Source organism: Pleurodeles waltl, chromosome 7, assembly GCF_031143425.1.
Source record: "Pleurodeles waltl isolate 20211129_DDA chromosome 7, aPleWal1.hap1.20221129, whole genome shotgun sequence".
NCBI lineage: Eukaryota > Metazoa > Chordata > Amphibia > Caudata > Salamandridae > Pleurodeles > Pleurodeles waltl.
This window is the reverse complement of record NC_090446.1, coordinates 1,066,100,957-1,066,113,985: the sequence shown is the minus strand read 5'-3', so window position 1 is coordinate 1,066,113,985 and position 13,029 is coordinate 1,066,100,957.

The window sequence follows — 13,029 nt, the reverse complement described above, 5'->3', positions numbered from 1 at the left end:
GTAAAACCAAAGATCCCACTTCAAATCTTAAACACTCTTCAGAGGGTGGGGATAAAACAAATTCTTCCTCTTCTTCCCAACCTGCACACATTAAAAAGCCTTGGTGCTTTGTGTGTAAAAACAGAGGCCATAGGCCAGGGGATAAGTCCTGTCCAGGTAAACCCCCTGAGCCTACCACCACTAATACATCAAGCTCTAGTGCCCCTAGCAGTAGTGGTACTAGTGGTGGGACTGCTGGCAACAGTCAAGCAAAGGGTGTAGTTGGGTTCACTTATGGGTCCATAGTGAAAACTGATGTCATCAGTCCCAAGACAGTTTCTGTCACACCTAGTGGCATTGGCCTTGCCACACTGGCTGCTTGTCCCCTTACAATGGATAAGTACAGGCAGACAGTTTCAATAAATGGTGTTGAGGCCTTGGCCTACAGGGACACAGGTGCCAGTTTCACTTTGGTGACTGAAAACCTAGTGCCTCCTGAACAACACATCATTGGACAACAGTATAAGATTATTGATGTCCATAACTCCACTAAGTTTCTTCCCTTAGCTATAATTCAGTTTAGTTGGGGTGGAGTTACTGGCCCTAAGCAGGTGGTGGTATCACCTAGCTTACCTGTAGACTGTCTCTTAGGTAATGACCTAGAGGCCTCAGGTTGGGCTGATGTAGAGTTTTATGCCCATGCAGCCATGCTGGGCATCCCTGAGGAATTGTTCCCTCTCATTTCAAGTGAAATGAAAAAGCAAAGGAGAGAAGGCCTGAAAACTCAGGATCCCTCTCCATCAACAGGTAAAAAGGGTATCACAGTATCCCCTAACCACCCTACCATTCAGGATACTATTCCTGTGGTGGGAGAAACCTCTCCTGGGGTGGCACCTGTTCCAAGGGAATCATCAGCTGGCAAAGCTGGACTCCCTGAGGTGGAAGTACCTCTCTGTGGGATAACTAACATTGGTGAGAAAAAGAGCACCATTTTAGTTAACATGGAGCATCCCTCCAACCCTCCCAGAGAAACTTTAGTGCAGAAACTCTGCACTGCCTCACAACACTTAGGACAGCATCCCTGCCCTAGTGTGGAGCTGATAGGACAGCATCCCTGCCCTGCTCCAACTCAAGAGAAACAGCATCCCTGTTCTCTCTTCCAGCCAAATGGACAAAGTTTTTGCCCAGCTATGGCTTTACTGAGACAGCATCCCTGTCTGGCATTTCCATCATTACAAATAGGTTCAGTGGATAATTCCCACTGCTCTAAACTAAAACTTACTGATAGAAACTCTGAAAATACATCTTCACATTGTTGGTTAGCTAAAAAACTTCAAACAGGGTGGTTTACATCCCCACAGGGAAGTAACCATATAGTGGATGATAAAGGGAGTAACCAGTCTATTGCAGAGCTACTCTCTACTTATCACCACTTAGACAATAAAGTCTCAACTGGCCAAGGTTAGCCTTATTGTCCTTCGTTTGGGGGGGGGTTGTGTGAGAAGGTAGCCTCTTTCTAGCCTTGTTACCCCCACTTTTGGCCTGTTTGTGAGTGTATGTCAGAGTGTTTGTCACTGTTTTCACTGTCTCACTGGGATCCTGATAGCCAGGCCTCAGTGCTCATAGTGAAAACACTATGTTTTCAGTATGTTTGTTATGTGTCACTGGGATCCTGCTGGTCAGGACCCCAGTGCTCATAAGTTTGTGGCCTATATGTATGTGTCACTGGGACCCTGTCACACAGGGCCCCAGTGCTCATAGGTGTGCATGTATATGTTCCCTGTGTGGTGCCTAACTGTCTCACTGAGGCTCTGCTAACCAGAACCTCAGTGGTTATGCTCTCTCATTACTTTTAAATTGTCACTAACAGGCTAGTGACCAATTTTACCAATTTACATTGGCTTACTGGAACACCCTTATAATTCCCTAGTATATGGTACTGAGGTACCCAGGGTATTGGGGTTCCAGGAGATCCCTATGGGCTGCAGCATTTCTTTTGCCACCCATAGGGAGCTCTGACAATTCTTACACAGGCCTGCCACTGCAGCCTGAGTGAAATAACGTCCACGTTATTTCACAGCCATTTTACACTGCACTTAAGTAACTTATAAGTCACCTATATGTCTAACCTTTACCTGGTAAAGGTTAGGTGCAAAGTTACTTAGTGTGAGGGCACCCTGGCACTAGCCAAGGTGCCCCCACATTGTTCAGAGCCAATTCACTGAACTTCGTGAGTGCGGGGACACCATTACACGCGTGCACTACATATAGGTCACTACCTATATGTAGCTTCACCATGGTAACTCCGAATATGGCCATGTAACATGTCTATGATCATGGAATTGCCCCCTCTATGCCATCCTGGCATTGTTGGTACAATTCCATGATCCCAGTGGTCTGTAGCACAGACCCTGGTACTGCCAGACTGCCCTTCCTGGGGTTTCTCTGCAGCTGCTGCTGCTGCCAACCCCTCAGACAGGCATCTGCCCTCCTGGGGTCCAGCCAGGCCTGGCCCAGGATGGCAGAACAAAGAACTTCCTCTGAGAGAGGGTGTGACACCCTCTCCCTTTGGAAAATGGTGGGAAGGCAGGGGAGGAGTAGCCTCCCCCAGCCTCTGGAAATGCTTTGTTGGGCACAGAGGTGCCCAATTCTGCATAAGCCAGTCTACACCGGTTCAGGGACCCCTTAGCCCCTGCTCTGGCGCGAAACTGGACAAAGGAAAGGGGAGTGACCACTCCCCTGACCTGCACCTCCCCTGGGAGGTGTCCAGAGCTCCTCCAGTGTGCTCCAGACCTCTGCCATCTTGGAAACAGAGGTGCTGCTGGCACACTGGACTGCTCTGAGTGGCCAGTGCCACCAGGTGACGTCAGAGACTCCTTGTGATAGGCTCCTTCAGGTGTTAGTAGCCTTTCCTCTCTCCTAGGTAGCCAAACCCTCTTTTCTGGCTATTTAGGGTCTCTGTCTCTGGGGAAACTTTAGATAACGAATGCATGAGCTCAGCCGAGTTCCTCTGCATCTCCCTCTTCACCTTCTGATAAGGAATCGACCGCTGACCGCGCTGGAAGCCTGCAAACCTGCAACATAGTAGCAAAGACGACTACTGCAACTCTGTAACGCTGATCCTGCCGCCTTCTCGACTGTTTTCCTGCTTGTGCATGCTGTGGGGGTAGTCTGCCTCCTCTCTGCACCAGAAGCTCCGAAGAAATCTCCCGTGGGTCGACGGAATCTTCCCCCTGCAACCGCAGGCACCAAAAAGCTGCATTACCGGTCCCTTGGGTCTCCTCTCAGCACGACGAGCGAGGTCCCTCGAATCCAGCGACACCGTCCAAGTGACCCCCACAGTCCAGTGACTCTTCAGCCCAAGTTTGGTGGAGGTAAGTCCTTGCCTCACCTCGCTGGGCTGCATTGCTGGGAACCGCGACTTTGCAAGCTACTCCGGCCCCTGTGCACTTCCGGCGGAAATCCTTCGTGCACAGCCAAGCCTGGGTCCACGGCACTCTAACCTGCATTGCACGACTTTCTAAGTTGGTCTCCGGCGACGTGGGACTCCTTTGTGCAACTTCGGCGAGCACCGTTTCACGCATCCTCGTAGTGCCTGTTTCTGGCACTTCTCCGGGTGCTACCTGCTTCAGTGAGGGCTCCTTGTGTTGCTCGACGTCCCCTCTCTCTGCAGGTCCAATTTGCGACCTCCTGGTCCCTCCTGGGCCCCAGCAGCGTCCAAAAACGCCAAACGCACGATTTGCGTGTAGCAAGGCTTGTTGGCGTCCATCCGGCGGGAAAACACTTCTGCACGACTCTCCAAGGCGTGGTGGATCCATCCTCCAAAGGGGAAGCCTCTAGCCCTTGTCGTTCCTGCAGTATTCACAGTTCTTCAGCCTAGTAAGAGCTTCTTTGCACCAACCGCTGGCATTTCTTGGGCATCTGCCCATCTCCGAGCTGCTTGTGACTTTTGGACTTGGTCTCCTTGTTCCACAGGTACCCTCAGTCAGGAATCCATCGTTGTTGCATTGCTGATTTGTGTTTTCTTTGCATTTTCCCTCTAACACGACTATTTTGTCCTTAGGGGAACTTTGGTGCACTTTGCACTCACTTTTCAGGGTCTTGGGGAGGGTTATTTTTCTAACTCTCACTATTTTCTGATAGTCCCAGCGACCCTCTACAAGGTCACATAGGTTTGGGGTCCATTCGTGGTTCACATTCCACTTCTGGAGTATATGGTTTGTGTTGCCCCTATCCCTATGTTTCCCCATTGCATCCTATTGTAACTATACATTGTTTGCACTGTTTTCTAAGACTATACTGCATATTTTTGCTATTGTGTATATATATCTTGTGTATATTTCCTATCCTCTCACTGAGGGTACACTCTAAGATACTTTGGCATATTGTCATAAAAATAAAGTACCTTTATTTTTAGTATAACTGTGTATTGTGTTTTCTTATGATATTGTGCATATGACACTAAGTGGTACTGTAGTAGCTTCACACGTCTCCTAGTTCAGCCTAAGCTGCTCTGCTAAGCTACCATTATCTATCAGCCTAAGCTGCTAGACACCCTATACACTAATAAGGGATAACTGGGCCTGGTGCAAGGTGCAAGTACCCCTTGGTACTCACTACAAGCCAGTCCAGCCTCCTACAGTGTGTGTTGCGGTATGTGGGTATTTATGTGTGCATGCATGGGTGGTGGTGGGTATGCATGTGTGATGTGTGTATATGTGTGCGCGTGTGTATATGTGCGGGAGCAGGACAGGAGGGGGATGATGGGGGAGGATTCTGGGGAGGGGGAGGAGGGCGGGGGAGACCCCTATCATTGCCAGGGAAAGGATTCCCTGGAACTGATTGGGCCTACCGCCATGGTTTTCGTGGTGGTAAGATTGGCATAAAAAACCATGGCAGTAGGCCGGGTCGGAATCCCGAGGGTGGGACAGTGGCGGCCGCTGGGCTGGGGACCGAAGTCTCCAGCCCAGCGGCCGTTACCACCCTGGCAGTCGGTGTGTTAAAGTGGCGGATTTGGATGGCGGTAACCACCATGGTTCAAATGCTATTTTTTTTACTGCGGCCTGTTGGCGGTATTACCGCCGCTTTAACACCGACCACCAGGGTTGTAATGAGGGCCTGAGTCTTATCGTACCACTCAACATGATATATAAGGGAAGAGGTAAAGCTTACTAACAAAGCAGGAGAAAGCTACAGACTAGTATAGACAGTAGGAAGTCAGTTACATACACATTAAATGTAGAAAAAAGGATAAAGCAGGGATAACAAGAATTTAACAAACATTAGATCGAACAAAGAGGAGTTGATAAAAGGAGATCATCACAGTATAAAAAAACAAGGAAACATTATTCGAAATGGGGAGAGGTAACAGGCAAATAATAATGATATTAAGAGGTATACTTACTGGTGCCAGCAAATCCATCAGCCGCAGATGTGGAGCTACATCCACCTGCCGCTGCACTGGTGGTTGCAGCACAGCTTCACCCTGACCCGTGTCTGATGCCCTCTTTTGCCCTTGGATGCTAATGTAAGAAATATAAAAAGATAAAAAAAGATTAGTGGTACAATTAATCTCACAAAATATATCTTAACAGGCAAATGCAGTAACATTGTACTTTTGTAAATCAGATCGCTTATAGTACTAACATCAAGATGACCTAGTCCTAATTTCCTAAACCTGAGCCCTACTCAAAATTTCCTAAATCTAAACTACATTTGGAATTACTAATACATTGCAACAAACGATTTTTGCTTCTCAACTCCTTTTGATGGGCCAACTCAGTCTCCCTTTTTAATGCATAAATGCATATTACACATCACTGGGAGAATGTTTGGTACTGTACGAGCTACATAAAGAAAGGCACGGAGAATGCTGACTGATATTATTCCTACCATTACCTTAGTGACAGGACAGAGGATTCTGCTTGACTTCTTAAATAATCAGCTCAAGTGTGGGCAAACAAGTATGATTAGGTAGAACCAAGCACCTGGCTAGCTCAAACTGGATCACACAATATTTGTAATGTAAACTTAGCATACCTCAAAGTGTGAGCAACATGCTATCTGAAAAAAGTTGTAGGATTGTAGAAACACAACAAATAAACAATTACTCACCGAGCCATGCAATGTCGATGCCCAGCAGGTCAAGCAAGTCCTGCTCCCAGTCGAATTTGTCAGCCCAGTGTTTCGTCAATTGCTGCTGGGTGCGCATTACCCCAGTAATTCAGTGCATGCACCACTGCAGCCAATGCTCCTGCAGGGCTTACCCACTCCCAGGCCTGCCACCTGCTGCCAGCATGGAGGGGAGGTCGCACTTCACATAAAAAATAAGTGCCACTACCTCCACGTCTGAAAGAATGGGGTGGGAATGCACCCCTTGGAGGCACTGATAAAAGCGAGGAGTGCAGTTATCAGCTGCCCTGGAGCTGCTTCTTCCTATATCGCCCTGCTCTAACATGGCACTAGGTGGGGAAAAAAAATAGGAAAAGTAAGAAGGAGGTAAGAAAAGAAGAAAGGAAGAAATAAGGAAGTAAAGGGAAAACCAAAAAAAATACAAAAAGTAATGGAAAAAGAAAAAAAGTAAAAAACAAAAGTTAAATACACAAACAAAAAGACACACACTGCTAAAATAAAGGTAAATCAGGGTGCATGGATGGGATAGGGAGAGGATTGGAACTACTTAGAACGGTTGGAAAAATCAGGCCCAGCACCATGCACAGACAGAAACCAGGTGAAACAAAATGGACGCATCCATGCAGAACTCATGGTGCCATTAGCACTCATGGATAATGATTTTTCCTTTTACATCTTTACAGATGTTTCTTTCGGGACCTCTAAGCAGAGGTAGGGGTTTAAGCAGGTTGCAGGGACGTTCCACATGCTTGGGATGAATACACAGCTTGTAAATCTTGTTACGTTAAAAGTTCTGTGAGATGGAAGATTTCATATTTTTTTCAGATCTTTCTAAAGCTGAAACCCTCTTGTTACTATTCAGGACATTTGGAAAAATGGGTATAAGATCTGGTTACAGGTAATAGAGCTCCAGGACCACTTAAGGTACCAATCGATCGCACCAAACAAATGTTAACATACGGCACGGGTAGCACCTACATTTTCGAGGCTAGATGCACTGAAGAGGGGGAGGTTTATGGGAGGGTGTATTGGAAGGAAGTTTGTGTTGTCCCTTGGGTGGTTTAGCATGGGGAAAGAAGGGTAGAGTCAGTTGCCTTGTACTTTTTTTTATTATGAATAGGCTTTCTGTTTTTTTCTTAAGGGTAATTAATGGGGTCAAAATAATATTTAGCAATATAAATCTTATTAATGACAAGCAAAAATAGTGAACTGTTTTGAACTGTAAGAATCCCCTAAAACTGGATGCTTTGTTTTAGCAAGAGACACATTTGAAATGTAATAATCCTAAGGTTTTCATCCCTAATTGAGCATCTCATGCTGCATTTGTGTATGTATGGCAGCACATGAGGGGACGGAGGTGTCAATTTTTTTAAACATACAGTAAATTGGCAATTGAGTTAAAACACCCACACTCACTGACCTCACAAAATGAGGATCAGCACCTGGCCAGCCAAGAAAGAGGCACAGAGAACAAAGCCAAAATGGCCCTCACACACATGAACACATGCACACACTCACTGGCTCATCAAAATGGCCACCGTCCACTGTTGTACAGCCAGCAAAGAAGGAGGTATGGAGAACAAAGAAAAATGGCGGCATGTGACAAACACACACACTGGCTAAACAAAAGGTCTTCCTATGCATGGCTAGCAAAGAAGATGGCATGGAGAGCAGAGAACATTTTGCCCTTTTCTGCCTGAAGCACCTCTGCCCCTTCCAAAAGAATATTTTAGCAATCGATTGTGCAGATACACCCTAAATGTGTATGGGCCCACACATGTGACTTGTTTTTACCCACCACCAGTAAGTCAGAAAAGAAAATGTAAATAAACTTTAAATTATCCCCAACCACAAATAGCCCGAGGCAATATCAATCATGTCATAAAATGGTGGGCAAGCACATGGGGAAGAGGGTAGCAGAGTTAAAAATGAACATGTCTGGCTACATCATCCTGGAATCCAGGAGCCACCCCAACCCCAGCCCCCAACAGGCAGGCACAGACAAAAATAACCTAAATTTTGCCTTTAATTAAAGGCAATTCACAAGCCCCTAAAATGATTAACCAACATGAGAAGTCAATAGTGAGAATGTGAAACATACATTACAAAATCCACCTAATGCCTACTAAAAAGCACACTAGTAAATCAACAGCACAGTACTATGATTAACAAATCTGTACACACTTCACAAAAAAACTAAAGGAAATGGAGAAAGTGTATTTAAAATACCAGATCTCCACCATCACAAAAATGTGAAAACGTTATCGCTTGAAACAACGTAGGGCCTGATTTGGAGTTCGGCGGACAGGTTACTCCGTCACAAATGTAACAGATATCCCGTCCACCATATTACAATGTTGATGGGATATTATAAAATCTTTGTGATAGGGTAACCCCATCCACCAAACTCTAATTCAGGCCCTTATTCACATAATGGACCATATTACTGACTCCACGCAAACAGCAAACAAAAAGAAAAATGAACCCAAATAGAAACAAAAATACTGGTGCTTGCTATCCCTCAAACAACAACTATTTTGGAAAGTACTGCATTGAGCTTACTTGATTTTTCTCAAGAAGTAAAGCTTCCAATTGTGTGGATGTACTGCAGATTGCATACAAAAAAAGAGTGATGCTTTTCCTCCAAAATCCAAATCCAAAATGATCAAGTATTGTAAAAAGCAAAGGGAGGAGTCTCAGGGAAGAAAGAGGAAGCTACTACTGTAAGACAGTAGCCTCATAGTCTCTATGGCACTATGTTATGTCTTCCAGTTTAACAAAAAAGAAAAACAAGTTGTACACTTATAAAAGTGCCTGAACAGGCTGTTCAGGTAAACAGTTAACTATAAAATGTAATTTTGAGTTGACTTCACAGTTGCTTGCTTTCAAAACATTGCTTCTTGTGTTGGACTTTGTAATTTTGCTTTAAAAATTACTTGAAAGTTCTGTGTGGGTAAAAAATCTATCTGAAATGTTTGTTGACCACCTACTTTAAAGTAAATGCCCCTCACATTGGGAAGTGACCATTAGCATTCAGATCTGTAGTTTTGTGCCAAGAAATTAACCAAATTGTCCACTCTGGTGTACAAAATCTCCCTGAAATGTCTGTTGACTGCCCATGCTGAAAGAACTGCCACTCATGCTAGAAAAATACTGCTCGTCTTCATGCTGACTTGCTCCCCTACATCTTGAGTTACAATTTCTCCAAAAACTGGAGTTTTGTTATGCAACATGGAGTAATGGCATAATCTCTATAATTATATGTACATTTTATTGCACAAATGTATGCCTAATTAGACTGGTGTAATGAAAATTTTGCTAAGGCCAAGAAGAAACTGAAAGTTTAGGCCATGGATAGTAGCTTGCCTACCTCTAACAGCTGAATTTGCTGGTTCACTTCCATTCCTCAACCACTAGCCCTAATGGAAGAGTTTAGAAAGGACTAATGAACAATTCCCTACTAAAATATCATCAGAGAATGCCTAAGGGTAGTCCTGTCTTCATCCTTCCACTCTTTGGTGTCTAAGGTTACACCACTGCCCTGAAATACAGACAATTCACTTCCACATCTTGGGAATCTATGCCACATCCTCCATTTTGTGCCATGTAAAGTTAGGTGCAATGAAAAATGCATTTCACTAGTCTCAGCAATCTTATACTCACATCCACATGGAGTCCTGCTACGATACACGCTGTACACAATGCGTACTCGTCCTGCACTCAGAATGTCAGCTCAATGCCTTGGGTATCTAATACAAGTTTACACAATTTGGGTTAGTAGGTGCCACATTCATACCGAATCATGGAAAAGGTGTGTGTTCAGTGTTAGGATTAGAAAAAAAAGGTCTCAGAACTAGAATAAGAAACTTAGGCCTATATTTATGGGAAAGGGCAGTGCTGCAAGTCTTCTTGTTGCTCTGCCCTGTGCCAATGTTAGAGGGCAGAATTGAACAGTGTTTATGAGATACAGTGCATTCCCGTCCTTTCTCCCTGTGCTGGCGCACAATTTGCTTCCTAGCGCCAACACAGGCACCCTTGCACCATTGTGGGAGGGTGCTTGCGTTGCATGTAGGATTGTTTTGTTGAAGGAAGGGGTACCTTTCTGCATAAATACAATCCTGAGAGGGGTTTGCCTCTTTCTAAGTGTGCTGCAAAATGTAGCACACATGGAAAGAGGAAGAAACAAGGAGGCGTAAGGTTGTGGTGCTGCCCCAGGTTTATGTCATCAAGTAATTGTGGGGCAACGTAAAAATCCATGGGTGTTGCGTGAGAAAACCCACTGCAATACCCATGGAATTCCCCCCGATGCAGGGTAAGGCAACAAAGCAACTTGCGCTGCCTTGCCTTAGTACATATCTATGAGGCCATGAAAAGCCACACAATGTGGCTTTGCGTGACCCATTAGATATGGTTGAGAGGCTTGTGCCACCGGAACATCATTATGTCACACTGGTGACACTCCCATCTCAAAAGAGAAAACAACTGGTTAACTTGTGCAGGTATGACTGCCAATCCATCTGCTCTGCAAAGGCTTCCTGGATAATAAGAGGAGGTAAGTTGCCCAAAATTGTGAAAGAGGTGTAAAAGGTATTTTGACATTGTACTCTTCAATTCTCCTCTTGTCATTGTCCTTTCATTTTATTTATGTAGGTCTTATACCTATGTGCTGAATGGAGCAAAGGCTTATAAAAAGTGGTTGTTAGAAATTGGGTCTCTAGTTGGCAGAGGTATGCACCCTATCCAAGTAGTCCAGCTGAGTGCGGCAAGGGTGGTGACAATTTTATCGCTGTACTCAGCGTTACCCTGGAAATGCGTCAGGCTGGGCATGCGGCAAATTAGATCTGCACAGAGCCCCAAGGTGGTGTACACCTCTCCCTCGGCGTATGGGTCCTCGTAGCACAGGCTGCTGTCATCTGGGGAACGCAGAACGGATACCTCAATGTGCAGACTTCCACAGGTTGAAGTGCCTGCCCTCCAGATGATTTTTGGGTGAAGCAAAGTGTTCAGTCCATCCTAAGAGGCAGGTGGAATCTTGTCATTTTCTAGTTGCTGGACTAAGAATCCGAAGGCAAAGTTGGTACAGGAAAGACTTTAATGGACTTCAGACTTCCAGGAACAGAGAATAAGCCAACATGCCCTTGGAGTTACTCTAGGTTAAGAAGTTTTAGAGAAGGCTCAGTCCTTCACACTGCATGTGGCAGCAGGCCAGCACGGCAGAACAAGTTGCAAAGTGGTATTCCTTTCTGATCACACAGCAAACAACAGACAGTAGGCCAACACAGCACTCCAAATAGGAAAGTGGCAGTCCCTCTTGGCAGAGCAGCTCCTCTTCTTGGCAGAGTCTCCTCGGGACCCAATAGTGAACTCATTTGGTAGGGTCTGGGGTTCAGTACTTATACCCTAATGTGTCTTTGAAGTGGGGGAGACTTTAAAGAGGCATTGGAAGATCACAAGGTCCCTTCCCTTTTTTCCCTGTCTCCAGATCTTCTAAAGGGAGATATGCAGCCCTCTGTGTGAGAAGTGGCACAGTCCTATTCAAGAGTAGGTGTCAGCTCCCTCCTCCCATCTAGCCCAGGAAGATCAATTGGCCTGTTGATGGGTCATCAGGATGCAAAGTCACACCCAAGCTCCCTTTGTGTTTGACTGTCTAGATGGAATGCACAAATTCCAGCTGTCAGCTCCCCCAGACGTGTATTCAGAGGCAGGTAGAGGCACAGGAGGGTTACAGTAAGAAAACCTTTCTAAAAGTGGTATTTTCAGACCTTCAGTTTAAAAACCAACTTTACTAAAAGATATGTTTTTAAATTGTGAGTCCAGAGACATCAAGCTCCAATGTTCTATCTGCGCCCAATAGGTAATTACACTTAGAGGATGTTTTAAGGCAATCCCTATGTTAATCTATGGTAGAGATAGGCCTTGCAGTAGTGAAAAACGGATTTAGTAGTTTTTCACTGCGTGGACATGTAAAACTAAAAAGAACACATCCAACTTTTTAAATACACTGCACACTGCCCAGTGAGCTAACTTGGACCTACCTTAGGGGTGACTTATATGTAATAAAAAGGAAGGTTTAGGGCTGGGAAGTAGGTGCACCTGCCAGGTTGAAATGGCAGTTTAAAACTGCACACACGGACTCTGCAGTGGTAGGCCTCAGACATGTTTAAGGGCTACTATAGTGGGTGGCACAATTAGTGCTGCAGTCCCACTAGTAGCATTTAATTTACAGGCCCTGCGCACCTGTAGTGCACGTTAATAGGGTCTTACAAGTAAATTAAATATGCCAATTGTGGATAAACCAATTTCAACATGTTTTAGAGTACAGAACACCTGCATTTTAGCATTGGGCAGCAATTAGCATTGGCTAAAAAGCCAGCAAAAATGAGTCCGAAAAATAAGAGGTCAGAGTGAAAAAAGTTAGGGAAACCACGCCATGGATGTTAGGTTTAATATGTGTCCCCCACCATCTGCAAGGGGGGAAAGCTACCCAACCCTTTGGGAGTTTGCTTCACAAAGGTGGAAGAACCTGAAGAGACCATCAGTTGTGGTGTGGTCTGTTCCAGGATGATGTTCCACCATAAAATCCATTCCCTATCAGGAGATGGACCACCTCAACAGTTTGGGACTCTCACCCATCATTACTGTGGTCTGCCTGAACCCAGAAGTAAGTGCCAAACAAGTATGGCCTTAGCTTCCTCAGTGCGCAGACCACAGAAAAGGCTTCTCTTTCAATTGCACTCCACCTCTGTTCCCTGGAAAGTAGCCTCCAACTGATGAAAGCTGCAGGTTAATCCAGGCCTTCTTCATTTAACTTTGAGAAGAAGACCCCCCATGCTCTGAAGCTTCAGTCTGCACAGCAATCTCTTTGGAGAAATCTGGGTCCTTGAACATGGGTGTCGTGCACATGGCTTTCTTCGGGGC